At 43.1% G+C, this 15193-nt stretch overlaps 1 pseudogene; it reads right to left on the reverse strand.

The window, feature by feature from the left end:
- Positions 1 to 7521: 7521 nt before the first annotated feature.
- On the reverse strand, positions 7522 to 8390 carry LOC125546867 (putative ribosome-binding factor A, chloroplastic; annotated as a pseudogene).
- Between the last annotated feature and the right edge of the window lie 6803 nt (positions 8391 to 15193).

A 15193-nucleotide genomic window follows, 5' to 3' on the forward strand; every position in this document is an offset into this window, starting at 1 on the left:
CTGCCATGTACTCCGCTTCACATGTAGATCCCGCCACAACACTTTGCTTGCAACTGCACCAGCTTACTGCCCCACCATTCAAAATATACATGTATCCGGTTTGTGACTTAGAGTCATCCAGATCTGTGTCGAAGCTAGCATCGACGTAACCCTTTATGACGAGCTCTTCGTCACCTCCATACACGAGAAACATTTCCTTAGTCCTTTTCAGGTACTTCAGGATATTCTTGACCGCTATCCAGTGTTCCATGCCGGGATTACTTTGGTACCTTCCTACCAAACTTATGGCAAGGTTTACATCAGGTCTGGTACACAGCATAGCATACATGATAGACCCTATGGCCGAGGCATAGGGGATGACACTCATCTTTTCTCTATCTTCTGCCGTGGTCGGGCATTGAGCTGTGCTCAATCTCGTACCTTGCAATACAGGCAAGAACCCCTTCTTTGACTGATCCATTTTGAACTTCTTCAATATCTTGTCAAGGTACATACTCTGTGAAAGACCAATGAGGCGTCTCGATCTATCTCTATAGATCTTGATGCCTAATATATAAGCAGCTTCTCCAAGGTCCTTCATTGAAAAACACTTGTTCAAGTAGGCATTTATGCTTTACAAGAATTCTATATCATTTCCCATCAACAGTATGTCATCCACATACAATATGAGAAATGCTACAGGGCTCCCACTCACTTTCTTGTAAATGCAGGTTTCTCCATAAGTCTGCATAAACCCAAACGCTTTGATCATCTCATCAAAACGAATGTTCCAACTCCGAGATGCTTGCACCAGCCCATAAATCGAGCATTGGAGCTTGCACACCTTGTCAGCATTCTTAGGATCGACAAAACCTTCCGGCTGCATCATATACAATTCTTCCTTAAGGAAACCATTAAGGAATGTCGTTTTGACGTCCATTTGCCATATCTCATAATCATAGAATGCGGCAATTGCTAACATGATTCGGACGGACTTCAGCTTCGCTACGGGTGAGAAAGTCTCATTGTAGTCAACCCCTTGAACTTGTCGATAACCCTTAGCGACAAGCCAAGCTTTATAGATGGTCACATTACCATCCGCGTCTGTCTTCTTCTTAAAGATCCATTTATTTTCTATGGCTCGCCGATCAATGGGCAAGTCAGTCAAAGTCCATACTTCGTTTTCATACATGGATCCTATCTCGGATTTCATGGCTTCCAGCCATTTGTTGGAATCCGGGCCCGCCATCGCTTCTTCATAGTTCGAAGGTTCACCGTTGTCTAACAACATGATTTCCAAGACAGGGTTGCCGTACCACTCTGGTGCGGAACGTGTCCTTGTGGACCTACGAAGTTCAGTAGTAACTTGATCTGAAGTTTCATGATCATCATCATCAACTTCCTCTCTAGTCGGTGCAGGCACCTCAGGAACATTTTCTTGAGCTGCGCCACTTAGCGGTTCAAGAGGTAATACTTCATCAAGTTCTACCTTCCTCCCACTTATTTCTTTCGAGAGAAACTCTTTCTCTAGAAAGGACCCATTCTTGGCAACAAAGATCTTGCCTTCGGATCTGAGGTAGAAGGTATACCCAACAGTTTCTTTAGGGTATCCTATGAAGACGCATTTTTCCAACTTGGGTTCGAGCTTTTCAGGTTGAAGTTTCTTGACATAAGCATCGCATCCCCAAACTTTTAGAAACGACAGCTTAGGTTTCTTCCCAAACCATAATTCATACGGTGTCGTCTCAACGGATTTTGACGGAGCCCTATTTAAAGTGAATGCGGCAGTCTCTAAAGCATAGCCCCAAAATGACAGCGGTAAATCGGTAAGAGACATCATAGATCGCACCATATCTAATAGAGTGCGATTACGACGTTCGGACACATCATTATGCTGAGGTGTTCCAGGCGGCGTGAGTTGTGAAACTATTCCACATTTTCTTAAGTGTGTGCCAAATTCATGACTCAAGTATTCTCCCCCACGATCTGATCGCAAGAACTTGATTTTCCTGTCACGTTGATTCTCAACCTCACTCTGAAATTCCTTGAACTTTTCAAAGGTCTCAGACTTGTGTTTCATTAAGTAGACATACCCATATCTACTCAAGTCATCAGTGAGGGTGAGAACATAACGATAGCCACCGCGAGCCTCAACACTCATTGGACCGCACACATCAGTATGTATGATTTCCAATAAGTTGGTTGCTCGCTCCATTGTTCCTGAGAACGGAGTCTTGGTCATTTTGCCCATGAGGCATGGTTCGCACGTGTCAAATGATTCGTAATCAAGAGACTCTAAAAGTCCATCTGTATGGAGCTTCTTCATGCGTTTGACACTTAAGTGACCAAGGCGGCAGTGCCACAAGTATGTGGGACTATCATTATCAACCTTACATCTTTTGGTATTCACACTATGAATATGTGTAGCATTACGCTCGAGATTCATTAAGAATAAACCATTCACCATCGGAGCATGACCATAAAACATATCTCTCATATAAATAGAACAACCATTATTCTCGGATTTAAATGAGTAGCCATCTCGAATTAAACGAGATCCTGATACAATGTTCATGCTCAAAGCTGGCACTAAATAACAATTATTGAGGTTTAAAACTAATCCTGTAGGTAAATGTAGAGGTAGCGTGCCGACGGCGATCACATCGACCTTGGAACCATTCCCGACGCACATCGTCACCTCGTCCTTCGCCAGTCTCTGCTTATTCCACAGCTCCTGCTTTGAGTTACAAATGTGAGCAACCGCACCGGTATCAAATACCCAGGAGCTACTACGAGTACTGGTAAGGTACACATCAATTACATGTATATCACATATACCTTTCGTGTTGCCGGCCTTCTTGTCCGCTAAGTATTTGGGGCAGTTCCGCTTCCAGTGACCACTTCCCTTGCAATAAAAACACTCAGTCTCGGGCTTGGGTCCATTCTTTGGCTTCTTCCCGGCAGCTTGCTTACCGGGCACGGCAACTCCCTTGCCGTCCTTCTTGAAGTTCTTTTTACCCTTGCCTTTCTTGAACTTAGTGGTTTTATTCACCATCGACACTTGATGTTCCTTTTTGATTTCCACCTCTGCTGATTTCAGCATTGAATATACCTCAGGAATGGTCTTTTCCATCCCCTGTATATTGAAGTTCATCACAAAGCTCTTGTAGCTTGGTGGAAGCGACTGAAGGATTCTTTCAATGACCGCGTCATCCGGAAGATTAACTCCCAGCTGACTCAAGCGGTTATGCAACCCAGACATTTTGAGTATGTGCTCACTGACAGAACTATTTTCCTCCATATTACAGCTGAAGAACTTGTCGGAGACTTCATATCTCTCGACCCGGGAATGAGCTTGAAAAACCATTTTCAGCTCTTCGAACATCTCATATGCTCCGTGTCTCTCAAAACGCTTTTGGAGCCCCGGTTCTAAGCTGTAAAGCATGCCGCACTGAACGAGGGAGTAATCATCAGCACGTGACTGCCAAGCATTCATAACGTCTTGGTTCTCTGGGACAGGTGCGTCACCTAGCGGTGCTTCTAGGACATAATCTTTCTTGGCAGCTATGAGGATGATCCTCAGGTTCTGGACCCAGTCCGTATAGTTGCTGCCATCGTCTTTCGGCTTGGTTTTCTCTAGGAACGCGTTGAAGTTGAGGACAACATGGGGCACTTGATCTACAAGACATATTGTAAAGATTTTAGACTAAGTTCATGATAATTAAGTTTATCTAATCAAATTATTCAATGAACTCCCACTCAGATAGACATCCCTCCAGTCATCTAAGTATAACATGATCCGAGTTAACTAGGCCGTGTCCGATCATCACGTGAGACGGACTAGTCAACATCGGTGAACATCTTCATGTTGATCGTATATTCTATACGACTCATGCTTGACCTTTCGGTCTTCTGTGTTCCGAGGCCATGTCTGTACATGCTAGGCTCGTCAAGTCAACCTAAGTGTATTGCGTGTGTCAATCTGGCTTACACCCGTTGTATTCGAACGTTAGAATCTATCACACCCGATCATCACGTGGTGCTTTGAAACAATGAACCTTCGCAACGGTGCACAGTTAGGGGGAACACTTTCTTGAAATTATTTCGAGGGATCATCTTATTTAAGCTACCGTCGTTCTAAGCAAATAAGATGCAAAACATGATAAACATCATATGCAATCAAATAGTGACATGATATGGCCAATATCATTTGCTCCTTATGATCTCCATCTTCGGGGCTCCATGATCATCGTTGTCACCGGCATGACACCATGATCTCCATCATCATGTCTTCTTGAAGTTGTCTCGTCATCTATTACTTCTACTACTATGGCTAATGCTTTAGCAATAAAGTAAAGTAATTACATGACGTTTATGTTGACACGCAGGTCATAAATAAATAAAGACAACTCCTATGGCTCCTGCCGGTTGTCATACTCATCGACATGCAAGTCGTGATTCCTATTACAAGAACATGATCATCTCATACATCACATATATCATTCATCACATCCTTTGGCCATATCACATCACAAAACACTTGCTGCAAAAACAAGTTAGACGTCCTCTAATTGTTGTTGCAAGTTTTTACGTGGCTGCTATAGGTTTCTAGCAAGAACATTTCTTACCTACGCCAAAACCACAACGTGAATTGCCAATTTCTATCACTACAAGAAATATGTCAACTTGTGACCAGCACTATTGGTCACTGAATGGTCACTGTTTTCAATTTGTGACCTTTTTGTGACCAAAAACATAAGGTCAAAAGCTGGCCGTCATAAACTGACTATAGCGACCTTTCTTCTGGAATGGTCGTAGACGTTTATGACCAAAATACGTCTACTGTGGCGTTTTGGTCACTAGCAACCTCCCCAGGCCACGTAGGCATCCAGCGTGGCAATCTGATGTGGCACAAGATTCAGCCCGGTCCAATTCGATTTTCTACATGGGCCTAGCCCAACAATTCGGCCTTTTTATATATTTTTTCTATCAATTTTTGATCGGCTTCATGGGCCAAGCCCAACATTGCAACTTTTTTTATTGTTGGGTTATGGCATTTTTGTCTAAACGAAATTAGTTTTTCTTTTTTTCCAAAAGAAGGGTCCACTAGTCAGATGGGTCTCGGTTGTCAGGTTCTGGTAACTGGGTCCCATTTGTCATGTTCTGGTAAGTGGGTCCCATCTATCAGGCTCATATTCTTCATATTCGAACCAGTATTTAAATGGGCGGACAAAAAGCATACATAATACTTGAAATAAGAGCAACCAGATCCTTACAAGTGTAATACAGTGGCAATCACAGTAATGACTACAAGTGTAATACAATACATTACAAGCTTTACAAGCAATCACAAACTCACAACATGCCAAACTCGTTGGACTACAATAGTGATATGAACAACATGCCGAACTAGCTGGACAACTATAGTTAGGGCTGGGAACAAACAAAACGACCTTCAAGAAAACAAACAACATGCCTTCCTCGGTCGCCCTGTTACATGAATCAGCAGGGAAGAATCAGAAAAGGTGAAGAATCAGAACAGACCATTCAAGAAAAGGAAACTTATTTAGAATGATAACAAAAATTGAGCTAGTACCATGCTTTTTGTTCTCCAGCTAGTTAAAATGAGATAACTCGTTCATACAAGAAAACAGAGACGCAATATGAACACACAGCAGGGTTGACAAGTACACAGCAGGATTCAATAATTTTTTAGGATCGCAAGACACCAATATAAGCTAGAATTGACAAGTACACATCAAGATTCAATTCATCTTGCCCATATACAGCAACCAACAGACATCTAACATTTCAGCATGCACATACAATTTATTTACTTATTTTTGAGCAAAACCGCCCACTGCCAAACAGAATGTCCTTTCATTTGATAAATAAGAATAGCAGGCCAAAGAAAGGCAAGCGTACAACAAACACACTACAGATAAGCAAGATACTAGAGGTCAGCACACAAGTCATATCATATATTATGTTAACCTTTGACACATCATATAGAATTATGAGCTTGACAGTCGTCGGTCTAACCATATCACGCAAGCAACGGCATACAAACTAATTAGCTGTACTATATATGATGCAGCATACGGATAGAATTTCTACCTTGTTATCATTAGGGAGAAACAGGGGGTGGGGGAAGATTTCGATTGGCTTCATGTCAGCTGCCATCACCACAAACTCGGAGTCTTGGTAGCTGGGGAAAATAGAAAACGGAGATTAAAAATCATAGTAACTGAAATTAGCAGGACCGACCAAAGCACGCAGCTAGGGACTGGTCACCTTCAAGGTAGAACAATGAATTAACTAGTTTTAGTCAAAGTCGTAAGCATGCACATACATACATACATACGAATTGAACCAGAATCCATGTTAGTCTGTGCACTTAATTGTAGGTTCTATCCAACTTGCAATTGGAAGGAGTACAACCTAGTTTACTAGCATCCTAACAAAAGATTCAGGTTCTTGGTTTGGTGCATGAATCCTGATGTCGTAGACAGACAGAGAGGAAAGAGCACTGACGGCACAACTACGACAGCAGAGCGATGCGAGCCAGTTAGGCAGTGCTTGATAAGCTATTGATAAGCAGTTTGCACACAATTAGCAGGCAACCAACAAAGTAATGTTGTATATTGTTCTGCAGTAAAGAGTAGAATTTCTTTCTGTTGGCTCTGAAATTTCTGTCCATGGTGCACACATGACATACCATTGATTTGAATGTGAAACTTAATTCTGCACAATTTAGTTGCTTATAAATTTCATCACCATATTAGCATGTCTCGTTACTAATGAAGTACTTCCTTTATCAATCATAGAATGGAAGGAATCACACAACATCGGGTAGTACTGTAATTGGATTTAGTAGTAAATCTGTAGATACATGTGGTTGGTATCTACTAGTAGGGAGTTGCACAGCATCTGGTGTTCTAATTAGAGAGTTGCTAGTGTGTTTTACTTACCCTGCTCTACTCTTCTTTTCTACATGCGAAAGCAGAGCAGGGAGAGCAAGCACACTACCATAACATACAAAGCCATCTACAACCAGCCCAAAAACATACATACCTACAGGACTCACTCACGCACTGCCATTGTGTTATGGATGAGCAAGTCTAGTGTGTGAGAGAAAATGCAGACAAGTTGAGGTAAAGTGCTGACCCCATGCTGTGAGGAACAGGTCGAGGAGCTAATAACTGGGCAATGCAGCACCAAGTACGACTCTACTACTACTACCTGTGATGCATCATTGTTGATCCATGGTAGATAATAGTAAAGATTAGAATCCATGATTTTGATACAGAAGTTACCTAGCCTGGTAGCCTAGCATAGAACAGCACTACATAGTACTTGGCCAGCAAATTTGAGCAATTCAGTGACCGCATCGCATGACAACAAATATAAAAACTATGAACAACATTGCATACGATGTGTGACAACAGAGAACACATTTGACAATGCAGAACGCATGCGCAACCACACATCCCATAACAGGGTTACAATCTAGAGGCAGTTAGCTAGCTGCTACCAGATCGCTCACTCATCAATATAGAACTGCAAAAGAGCAAAAGAAATAAATCAACGAGAGCATAAGGCATACTGTAGCCATCTAGCTAGATTTCATCTTGAGACTTATCCTTGTGCTTCTGTAGCATCTCGATAACTTGGTCCAGGGGTGGGTCTCCGGGCCTCCGAAAAACCCGGTCGCCGATCTTGAACTTGTACGCCTCCGGCTGCACAGAATGAACTCCTTCAACTACAAAACACATACATCCATGCATGTATACACTTGAGCTAGCATGCACCAACCAGTGTGTAACTAACCAACTACTCCAGCTAATTAACTTCAAGCATGAACAATTAACCAATTAAACAATACAGAAACTAGCATAATGATCTATAAACAAAATGGGAAGTAAGCAGACATGACCTGGAGGTCGTTGGAGAGCTCGGGCGTGACCTGGAGGTACTTGGTCTTGTCCTTGAGCCCGGCCATGGCTACCTTCTTCCCCGAACATGGACACATACACCTTGCACACCTGCAGACACAAACCGGAGCAGAGACAAGGAACTCAGCATCCCAGATTGTAGCGTAGCCGCATCGTTTCGAGGGAGAGTCCGGGCATGACCTGGAGGTCGTTGGAGAGCTCGACGTCGGCGATGGTGGTGGGGGAGGAGAGGTAGCGGTCGGCGCCGAGGGCGGCCTCAGGGAGGACGGCGCGTTGCATGATGGGGTCGCGGGTCAGCATGTCCGCCAGCTCCCGCTGGATCTGCTTCGCCACCATTCGCACCCGTCGCTCCTTGGCCATGCACCGCACCATGCGCAGCCGCCGCACGGAGATGGGCGCCTCGGCGGCGAGGGCCCGTGGCAGCGACGGGGACACCAGCGGCCATCACGGGAACATCCTCGCTGGCTTCATGGTGGTGGGGGATTTTGCGCCGCGGTGAGGCCGTCGGCCGTCGCTGTGGGGAGTGGGAAGGGGAGGGGCGAGAGGAGGAGGGCATGGGGAACGGCGACGAGCTCCGCCGGAGGGAGGTGGTAGCGGCGACGCGAGACAGCGAGGAAACGGGGGATCTGGATGGTGGAAGGAAGGATGGCCAGCGCTGGGGGCGATGAAGAGGTCGACGACGGCGGGGGTGGGGGAGGCCGGCGGCGGGTTTGGGATGGCAGAGAGAGGGAGGTCTGGGTCGGGGAGAGGGGGATCTGGGAGGAGGTGGCGGCAGCGAGGATCTGAGGGAGGAGGAGTGCGGCGGCTGCGAGGAGAGGAGGGGTGCGATGGGGGGGTCGATGGGATCTGACCTAGGGTTTGGGCTGCGGGTGGGGGTATCTCTTTTTCATTTTATTTTCTTTTTTCTGTAGATAGATGGATGGATGGATGTGGGATGGAGAGATGGATGGATGGATGGATGGGCGCCATGTCATCAATCCGTGGGAAGAGTCGTGATTGGTTCGAAAAACCAGTGATTTAAAAAAATGTCTAAGTACTAAAAATAGAGGGATTTTGTGAAGTAGCTAACAAAAATATTTTGCAAAATGGCACCACACAAATTTTCACTAGATTTAGACCACATTTTATGGATAAGGACCAATTTCTATGCATTTCTGATCTTTCTAGCTATTTTTAATCATTTTCCGAGTGCCCAAAATGACTTTTTTTGTGAAGGACCTACCACATATTTGTTGCAAAATTGTATCAAATCAATTTTCTAAAATACTAGGACATATTTAATGCACAATTGACCAAATGATTGGGTGTGAAAATTTTTGATCCACCTCTCATGAAAATGACAAATTTCTGCTCATTCAGCAGGAAACGGGTCAAATTTGAACTGCAGCATCCTCATTGTTTGTTATTTATTTTTTCCAAAAATCATTTCTAGGTACAAAACTATCTATTTAATCAGAGAAACACCAAAAAAATTCCAAGATTCAAGCACTAGCTAGGAACGGTCATTCCCGCCGTTTTGACCACATTTTGAAACGGGCATAAAAAATTCAAAAAAATCAAAAAAATTGGGAAACCTTCGCATTGTGTCATTATATGTGGCCAAGTTCCTAGGAAAAATAACAAACTTGTAATACGGCAATTATTTTAAAAAAGTGTTCTCTTTTTTTTGAGGGGATAAAAAAGTGTTCTCAGAAACGAGCTATCACGTGTGGAGATCAATGGCTTTCAAGCCAAATGATCAATCTTATGGCCACATCCATGGCATAGTTTGTTCAAATGATCTCATATTGTGCACAAGGGTGCATATTGGAATGGCAAACAATGTTGCCTAAGGAAGTTTTCATTTTCTTTGGACAAAAAAACCATTTTCCATTTTTTGAGTGCCCAAAAGGAGGTTTTTTGTGAAGGACCTCCCAAATAATTGTTGCAAAATTGGACCAAATCATTTTTATAAAATACTAGGCCATATTTAATGGACAATTGACCAAATGATTGGGTGTAAAAAATTTCGATCCACCTCTCATGAAAAAGACAAATTTTCGCCGATTCAGCTAGAAGCGGGTCAAATTTGAACTGTAGCTGCCTTGTAGTTTGCTCTTTATTTTTTCCAAAAATCATTTCTAGGTACATAAGTATCTATTTAATCATAGAAACACCAAAAAAATTCCAAGATTCAACCACTAGTTAGGAACGGTCATTCCCACCGTTTTGACCGCATTTTGAAACGGGCATAAAAAATTCAAAAAAAATCAAAAAATTGGGAAACCTTCGCGTTGTGTCGTTATATGTGGCCAAGTTCTTAGGAAAAATAACAAACTTGTAATACGGCAATTATTTTTAAAAAGTGTTCTCAGAAACGAGCTATCACGTGTGGAGATCAATGGCTTTCAAGCCAAATGATCAATCTTATGGCCACATCCATGGCATAGTTTGTTCAAATGATCTCATATTGTGCACAAGGGTGCATATTGGAATGGCAAACAATGTTGCCTAAGGAAGTTTTCATTTTCTTTGGACGAAAAAACCATATTCCATTTTTCGAGTGCCTAAAAGGAGGTTTTTTTGTGAAGGACCTACCAAATAATTGTTGCAAAATTGGACCAAATCATTTTTCTAAAATACTAGGACATATTTAATGCACAATTAACCAAATGGTTGGGTGTAAAAAGTTTTGATCCACCTCTCATGAAAAAGACAAATTTCCGCTGATTCAGGTGGAAGCGGGTCAAATTTGAACTGTAGCTGCCTTGTAGTTTGCTCTTTATTTTTTTTCCAAAAATCATTTCTAGGTACATAAGTATCTATTTAATCATAGAAACACCAAAAAAATTCCAAGATTCAACCACTAGCTAAGAACGGTCATTCCCGCCGTTTTGACCGCATTTTGAAACAGGCATAAAAAATTCAAAAAAATCAAAAAATTGGGAAACCTTCGCATTGTGTCATTATATGTGGCCAAGTTCCTAGGAAAAATAACAAACTTGTAATACGGCAATTATTTTAAAAAAAGTGTTCTCAAAAACGAGCTATCACGTGTGGAGATCAATGGCTTTCAAGCCAAATGATCAATCTTATGGCCGCATTCATGGCATAGTTTGTTCAAATGATCTCATATTGTGCACAAGGGTGCATATTGGAATGGCTAACAATGTTGCCTAAGGAAGTTTTCATTTTTCTTTGGACGAAAAAACCATTTTTTATTTTTCGAGTGCCCAAAAGGAGGTTTTTTTGTGAAGGACCTCCCAAATAATTGTTGCAAAATTGGACCAAATCAATTTTTTAAAATACTAGGACATATTTAATGCACAATTTACAAAATGGTTGGGTGCAAAAAGTTTTGATCCACCTCTCGTGAAAAAGACAAATTTCCACCGATTCAGCTGGAAGCGGGTCAAATTTGAACTGCAGCTGCCTCATAGTTTGCTATTTATTTTTTTCCAAAAATCATTTCTAGTTACATAAGTACCTATTTAATCAGAGAAACACCAAAAAAAATTCAAGATTCAACCACTAGCTAGGAACGGTCATTCCCGCCGTTTTGACCGCATTTTGAAACGGGCATAAAAAATTCAAAAAAAATCAAAAAATTGGGAAACCTTCGCATTGTGTCATTATATGTGGCCAAGTTCCCAGGAAAAATAACAAACTTGTAACACGGCAATTATTTTTAAAAAGTGTTCTCAAAATCGAGCTATCACGTGTGGATATCAATGGCTTTCAAGCCAAATGATCAATCTTATGGCCACATTCATGGCATAATTTGTTCAAATGATCCCATATTGTGCACAAGGGTGTATATTGGAATGGCAAACAATGTTTCCTAAGGAAGTTTTCATTTTCTTTGGACGAAAAAACCATTTTCCATTTTGAGTGCCCAAAAGGAGGTTTTTTGTGAAGGACCTCCCAAATAATTGTTGCAAAATTGGACCAAATCATTTTTATAAAATACTAGGCCATATTTAATGCACAATTGACAAAATTGTTGGGCATAAAAAGTTTTGATCCACCTCTGGTGAAAAAGACAAATTCCCGCCGATTCAGTAGGAAGCGGGTCAAATTTGAACTGCAGCTGCCTCATAGTTTACTATTTATTTTTTCCAAAAATCATTTATAGTTACATAAGTACCTATTTAATCATAAATACATGGTTTGATGGCAATACGTCGAGGTTTGGGCGGTGGCCAAGGCCCCCAACTCTAGAGCGTGTAAACTCGCATGCCCGACGCGTGGTCACCGCGTGACCGTGGCGTTGCCATGTGTTCTGGGCAGCCTAGGCATGTCTAGTGGGTTGGGCACTCCCCAGGTAGGTTCTAGGAAGAAAATTACAACATAAGATTCTCACGAGGAGACCGATCAATGCTCAAACATGAATTAGCAGCCAAGTGTTTGATTAGCGGTACGGGAAATGCACATGGCCAATGGGCGTGAGTTTTTGCTGAGGATGATCATCTACTAAGAAGAATGTCTTCGCAAATTTTCAGATCAAAAGGAGGATCCTAGGTGGTACTTGCTTTGCAAAGTACCACACCGGACAGAAATATGAATGTTGAAGCTGGGCTCGAAATAATGAATGGATTGAGCTGAAATTTGGTGGAGGATGGTTATTTGGGCATTGGAAAGCACCGTAGAAAATTGATACCATTTGTACATGCCAAAGTGGTACTTCCTTCACAACGCTCTTCTATGGACAGAAACTTGGGAAAACTAGTGAGAGAAATTGGATGAATGAAATGAGCTCAAATTTGGTGTAGGTAAGTTACATAGGTATGGTTATGCCTTGGTAGATTTTCAGATCATTTGGGTAAGCCTAGCTAGTACTTACTTCACAAAGCTTCTCTCGAGGTAGAAACTTTGAAAATTTCCTGAGAAAGATTGACTAGAAAAATGGAGCTGAATATTATCATGTGGCAATGATTTGGGTATGGAAGAGTGCCCAAAGAGTTTGAGGTTAATAGCAGGGATCTAGATAACACTTGCTTTGCAACGTGCCAATTTGGCCATAAAATATAAATTGAACCTGGGCTCACATAGATAATTTGCCTGAGCTGCAATTTTGAGGAGGGTGATAATTTTGGCATATGAAGAAACTGTATAAATTTCATGTCATTTGGATATATAAAAAAGTTACTTCCTTCACAATGCTTCTAGGTGGACAAAAACTTTGGAAATTTGCCGAGGAAGATTTGCTAGGCAAGTGGAGCTGAATTTTGTCATGCGGTAATGATTTGGATAGGAAAGAGTGCCCAAAAATTCCGAGGGCAATCAAGAATATATAAATAGCACTTCCTTCATAAAGTGTTGTCGTGAACAGAATAGGAAAATGAATATTGTTGAATTAGTTTTGAACTAGGCAAGGAAGGATTTTTTACATATTTGATGAAGATATGACCCAAAGAATTTATGAGATTTTTTTGGGAATTTTGGGAATGACAGAAATATAGGTTGCTTCACAACCTAGGGCAAAAACTGCCACATGGACATGACACATAGGCAAAACTGATGAGGTAGCGCCTAGTCATAGCAACCCACCACAATTTACAAGGTTATGACCATCTATATTGGTCATGATCAGCTAGAAATAAGGCAGCAGACCAGTGCTATCTGCTTTATGACCATTTCGTGTAAGGAAATTACGACCTTTCTGACCAAAATGGTCGTTATAGTTTAGGTTTTGGAGCCGCCCGAACAAATTTTGACCAATTGGTCTGAAATGGTCATAGATCTATGACCAATTCTTCCAGGGTCACTAACAGAAGGTCATAAGTTGACATATTTCTTGTAGTGTATTTACCCTTCATAAGGACCCTGTTCATCGAATCCGATCCGACTAAAGTGAGAGAGACAGACACCCGCCAGCCACCTTATGCAACTAGTGCATGTCAGTCGGTGGAACCGGTCTCACGTAAGCGTACGTGTAAGGTTGGTCCGGGCCGCTTCATCCCACAATGCCGCCGAATCAAGATAAGACTAGTAACGGCAAGATAATTGACAATATCGACGCCCACAACTGCTTTGTGTTCTACTCGTGCATAGTAACTACGCATAGACCTAGCTCATGATGCCACCGTTGGGGAACGTAGCAGAATTTTAAAATTTTCTACGCATCACCAAGATAAATCTATGGAGTCATCTAGCAACGAGGGAGAGAGGAGTGCATCTACATACCCTTGTAGATCACGAGCGGAAGCGTTCGAGAGAACGGGGTTGATGGAGTCGTACTCGTCGTGATCCAAATCACCGAAGATCCTAGCGCCGAACGGACGGCACCTCTGCGTTCAACACGCGTACGGAGCGAGGACGTCTCCCGCGCCTTGATCCAGCAAGGAGGAGGGATAGGTTGAGGAAGAGGGCTCCAACAGCAGCACGACGGCGTGGTGGTGGTGAAGCTGCAGTACTCCGGCAGGGCTTCGCCAAGCTCTTATGGAGGAGGAGAGGTGTTGGGGAGGGGAGGGGCTGCGCCTTGGATGTTGTGTGCAGCCCTTCCCTCACCCCTCTATTTATAGGGGAAGGGGGAAAGGGGCCGGCCCTCTCTAGATGAGATCTAGAGGGGGGCGGCGGCCAAGGGGAGGGGGCTTGCCCCCCAAGCAAGGGGCGCCCCCTTTAGGGTTTCCCCCAAACCCTAGGCGCATGGGCCCTAGGGGGGTGTGGCGCCCCAGCCCACTTGGGCTGGTTCCCTTCTCCATACAGCCCATAAGGCCCCCCGGAAGAGGTGGCCCCTCCCGGTGGACCCCCGGAACCCCTCCGGTGGCCCCGGTACAATACCGATATGCCCCCGAACCTTTTCGGCGACCGTATGACAACTTCCCATATATAAATCTTTACCTCCGGACCATTCCGGAACTCCTCGTGACATCCGGGATCTCATCCGGGACTCCGAACAACATTTGGTAATCACATACAAGTCTTCCTAACAACCCTAGCGTCACCGAACCTTAAGTGTGTAGACCCTACGGGTTCGGGAGACATGCAGACATGACCGAGACGACTCTCCGGACAATAACCAACAGCGGTATCTGGATACCCATGTTGGCTCCCACATGCTCCACGATGATCTCATCGGATGAACCACGATGTCGAGGATTCAATCAATCCGTATACAATTCCCTTTGTCAATCGGTACGTTACTTGCCCGAGACTCGATCGTCGGTATCCCAATACCTTGTTCAGTCTCGTTACCGGCAAGTCACTTTACTCGTGCCGTAATGCATGATCCCGTGATCAACCACTTGGTCACATTAAGCTCATTATGATGATGCATT

Source organism: Triticum urartu, chromosome 3A, assembly GCF_056163025.1.
Source record: "Triticum urartu cultivar PI428250 chromosome 3A, HENAU_Tu73, whole genome shotgun sequence".
Classification (NCBI taxonomy): Eukaryota; Viridiplantae; Streptophyta; class Magnoliopsida; order Poales; family Poaceae; genus Triticum; species Triticum urartu.